A 5,358-nucleotide genomic window follows, 5' to 3' on the forward strand; every position below is an offset into this window, starting at 1 on the left:
CATCCTCTCTCAGACCCCTCCAATCCTTCTCCCTCTATGATAAGCACCCTGGATAGGAGGCCAGGACTCCCGGGGTGAGACTGGATGCTGAGGAGGCAGGAAAGCAGGAGGCCTGTTTATGCAATCAAGAGAGGGAGCAGCCTCCTTCGATGGTAGGGAACACCTGTGCCTCTTGGCATCTTGCCTCCTTGGACAGGCAAACCAAGCTAGCCACGTGCATGGTGATTAGTATTATTACCCCTCCTGCTCAGCAACATAGGCAATAGGGGTGTCGTTATTACCACATCTCTGCCTCACTCGCTCTTATGCCTCCCAACAATGTCAGTCCATCGCTGTCCCCATCAGTTCTGATTTATTGCAAAGCCTCTCCTGGATGGTTGCTATGGATTTTCTAACTGCATCCAATCTTGCCATCTCTAATTCATGAAGTAGCTGAAGCCATAGAAACTCAACAACTGACTTCCTTGCCTAACCATTGCCGGCTTCCTAAGTAGCTCAGAATGGAACACAACTGCTCTTTGGTCGTTTTTTGTGTGTAATTATTTGTCTAATGCCTACTTGGCTGCCAGTTTTTTTTTTTTTTTTTTTTTTCTCTCTCTCTCCTGTATCCATAGTAGGGAACCCACAGCAGGGAACACTCTGCCAGACCCTGTGTGGGGTCTTGGGAAGAATTTATCAAATGAATAACTAAGGTAGACTGCCACCTACAGGGTGTGAGATAGGACCTTCAATAAAATATTATGGAACCAATACTAAGCACTTCCTCTAAACTCTGACAAAGACAACAGTGACAGAAGCACTCTTAGAGCCACACTCAGTCTAGACATGATTAGTTTCCCCATGAAGGACCTCAGAGAGCAACTGGCTGCTAAATGGAGAACATTACAGCTTGCTCTCTTTCTTTCTCTCTCTCTCTCTGTTTTTCCTTCAAGACATTAGGCTGGATGAATTTTAGACTCTCTTTTCCAATGAAGTAATTTTATAGATGGAGAACCCAAATCTTGGAAAAAGTTACCCACTTCCTAAATGACAATAGTTATAGGCTACAAGGAGATCCATGGAGCATCACAGAGAAGCAAAGAGAAACATGTTTCTCTTACCATGTTCTGGAGTGTAGCTATGTTAGGTGCCACATTGGGTGAGAGACTCAGGTTAGTATGGGGCAATAAGGAAAAGTCTTCATAGAAGCTCCTTCAGTTGCATTTCACTCTTATATTGATCCTTATTCCTTCCCTGTCCTGATATTACTTGTACTCAGGGCTCCACTGGGGAGACTGGAGTCAGGGAAAGTGTCCAGCAACAAGGAGGACAGTGGATCCTTAGGTCAGAAAGACCTGGCTCAACCCAAGCTCTTCTGCTTGGTTATGAACTTGTGTCATTTTCCTGAGCATTCTGAACCTCAGTTTCTTCACAATAATGACCTGCAGGGTTGTCACTGGAAGTGAATGATCATGGGAGGATCAGGGGAAGGAGTTGGGTATGTGTGAATATGATCAAAATACATTGTACAAAGTTATCAAAGAATTAATAAAAATAAAAACTAGCTTGGACAAGAAAACCTGCTTATTTAGAGAACACTGATTTTTTTTCCTTTCCACAGTTCTTCTATTCTATTAAAACTCCCTCATCCTGGCTTTCTGGGCTATACACTCCACCTAAGATGGCATTTGCATTTTAAATAGAACCTTTCTTATTATATTATACATAATTGTATAATATGTTCCATACTATATGTTATTTAAACAATTTGCATATAAATTTAACTTTTAAAATAAAGTGATTTGTCAAAAAGTGAAAAAAATCTATGGTCAAGAAACCAAGTGGCACAGCCTTTGAGATCTGACTTAGTTTTGAATTTCAAGTTCCAAACAATCAATGGCATGGTTTTGGGAGGCTGATCCCATTCTGGAAGTCTTCCTCTCCTCTCTTGTAAATGGGATCTGTAGTTGCTAAAGCTGTGGTGAGGATTAACTATAATGAAGACATGGTGCGTGGCACAGAGAAGCCCCTTAGAGAATGTAAGGCCCATCATTTTACCTGTTGCCGTCTGTGGTCCTGGAGACACCATCCTGGTGACAGCCCATTAAAGGACACAAAATTGCAACTCCTAGAGGATTGATTATAATTTTGAAGATAGGAGCGAACAGGAAATTTCTCCCCCAACATGACCTCAACTACATATGCCAAGAATTGGAGCTACTAGTTGTATTCATTATTCATTGTAAACCCTTAAGGGACCCATAGTCACCCAATAACATATCCAGAATTACTTAGAGGGATTTACAGTTATCCAATGACACACCTAGAATCACTTAGGGGATTGACCGTAACACACTGGCACAGCCAGAGTCACTTAGGGGATTGACAGTCACCCACTGGCACAGCCGAAGTCACTTAGGGGATTGACAGTTGCCCACCGGAACACCCAAAGTCACTTAGGAGATTTTCATTCTCCAGCAAACAAGACAAAATGGTCTATACTGAAAGCCACAGGGTGCCTACAACAAAAAAGTACATACGGTAGAGGAAGAATTCTTTTTACATAGAGAACAAGGGACAGTTTTTTCTTAGTGAGTACCATCCTGTGAGGTGACCTTGAAGGGAAGGCAGATGATTCATTTGAAGAGGATTTTGTTGATAGGGAAGCCGGAAGGAGGGGTCTTGGTGAGCAAGGTGGTTTAAGCCCATGATCTCAGGAAACTGAGTCAGGAAAATCCAAAGTTTACGTCCAGTCTTGCTATTCAGTGAGACCCTACCCCCAAAATAATCAGTAGGTGCTAGAGAAATAACTGTCAGTGAAACGATTATCTTCTAAACCTGAGGACCTGAGTTTGACTCTTAGAATCCACATTAAAAGCAACAACAACAAACCAAAAACCCCTTAGATATGGTGGTACATGTTTATAACCCCAGCACTGGAAGGTCAGACAAAGGAGAATCCCTGAGTCTCTTTGGTCAGCCAGTCTAGCCTAATCTTGGGTAGTATTTCAGTCAGCAGGGAAACTCAAAATAGCTTCAGGAAGTCCCTGAAACTGACCAGATTCACTAGACCTCTTCCTCTCAAGAGCAAACAACAAAGACCAATGATGGTGAGTCTCAGACAAGCCCAGCAGCAAGGAAGAATCTAAACACAACACCAGTTGCCTGGAAGAAGCAGAAACCAGGGGAGCTGCAAGGATGATGGTTAGTCCAACGAAGTCCCTTAAAGGACACTCTCAGATATATTGAGATGCTGGAAGGCTGTGCAATGTGCTTTAGGTTTCCAGCTTTGGTGAACTGTCATCCATGCTGGGATGTGCTTTGAGTCATTTCTGCTCTTTTAAGTAACCCCCACACATTCCTGTAAGAAACCCCAATAACACTCATTGGTTCTGAAAGACCCGCTCGAAATGCCCCTGAGCCCCCTGCCCCGAAGCTGCCGGGGCCTCCCAAGCCTTCACCCCGGCAGGGCTCGCGCCCCCGGCCCGCCCCGCCTGGCACCGAGCCTCGGGGCTGGGGCCGAGCAACGAGCACCAGGTGGGCCGGCACGAGGCGAGCACCAAGTGGCCGGCCTGGAGCCCTGCCCCTGAGCCCCGCCCGATGAGAAACACTCCGTCCCAAGGTCTCCGCCCCCAAGGTCAGCCATCTGGACGCGGAGGGAGGGGGAATTGAGTCTGTTGTACCAGACACCAGACCTTGAGAATATGCTGATCTGGAATGGCTCTGTGTCTTATTTGAACCATCCAATAGAAATGATTCTGTATTTCGCCTCATTTGAAAGACTCTGTGTTTCACCTCATTTGAATAACTCTGTACTTTGCCTCATTTGAATAACCCTGTATAGCGCCTCATATACATTGACCAATGGGAATAGCTCTGTACAATGCCTCATTAGAATTATCCAATAGAATCCCTGCTCCTAGCTTGCGCCTTTTTCCCTATATAAGGACCCCTTTCCCTTGGCTCGGGGCGCTTAGCCACACAAAGGCTAAGTCGCCCCGGGTACCCGCGTCTCCAATAAAGCCTCTTGTTTTTTGCATCCAGTTCGTGGCCTCGCTGATTCCTGGGTGTGTGGGTCTCCCTCTACGAAAGTGCCTCTTCGGGGGTCTTTCAGTTCATCAAGTTGGATTTTGGTCTGTTGTAGGTTCCCTGTCTGGGGTGAATAGATGTATGTATAGTGTCTCCCCAAGAAACATTTTGTCACACAGTACTGACTTGGAGAGTTTAAAGCCAGTGAGAGGCCCTGTCTTACAAAAGAGATGGATGGTGCTTGAGGAATGTTAAGCAAAGTTGTTCTTTTATGCACATATGAGCATTTACACACACACACACACACACACACACACACACACACACACACACACTCACACCCTAAACAGGAACTAAATCAGAAGAAATTATAGAAGAAAGGATGGGCTTCCTGTAACAAATCTAGTTTATCTGGTAGCAGAATTATCAGTACTGTCAGAAGTTGATAGGATAAGATAACTAGGGAATTATCATAATTGACATTTATTACCTTAGTTATTTATATCCACAAATGTCTTAAATATCACTTTTTATTCCATCATGTTGATAAGCAGCAGGAAGAGTTGCTGAATGGCATTAAAATAGAAAAATTGGTGGGCAGCCCCAATTCCTACTTTGTTCATTCAACCACTGTTTAATTCATATTTTAAGTTGATTTCATTCCAGTTTCTGCCTTTATCATGTGACTTAGCTAGCAAAATTGGGACATATGGGTAAGGCAAAACATTAGAACTCTTTTTTCCTCCTATCTATGCAGCCTAGGACTTCTGAGAGTAGCATCTTTGTGGTGCCTCTGTCTCCCATAATTCCCACTGCACATGCCTGTGCATTTTACAATGAGAAGACTAAAGAGATACGTAAGACACAATCCTGCTTTCAAGTTTATTGTTTAGTTCCTAAGTCATATAGGCATTAAAAATGATAATGAAGCCAGGCAGTGGATGAACATGACTTTAACGCCAGTATCCAGGTGACAGAAGCAGGTGGATCTCTGTAAGTTTGAGGCCAGACTGGTCTACAGAGTAAGTTCCAGGACAGCCAAGGCTACACAGAGAAATCCAAAAAAAAAAAAAAAAACAGAAAAAAAAATTGCAGTTGCATCAATGCTCTGATGAACATAGCAAGATACAGTAGGAGGAGATAGAAAACAGGGAATTGGAACCTGGTGTCAGGAAGGCTCTCAGACTTAGTGACATATGAGAGGGACTGGAGTTGAAGGCTGAGAGAGTATTTCAGGTGAGTCCTGGAACTTGAGAATCTAAACACTGGTCCTGGCATTAAGGTTATAACAGACATAACAAACTTTCTTCTCACTTCTTGCCAGCAGGGGGAGAGAAACAGATAGGAGGA

The sequence above is a fragment of the Cricetulus griseus genome, chromosome 2, assembly GCF_003668045.3.
Source record: "Cricetulus griseus strain 17A/GY chromosome 2, alternate assembly CriGri-PICRH-1.0, whole genome shotgun sequence".
Taxonomy (NCBI): Eukaryota; Metazoa; Chordata; class Mammalia; order Rodentia; family Cricetidae; genus Cricetulus; species Cricetulus griseus.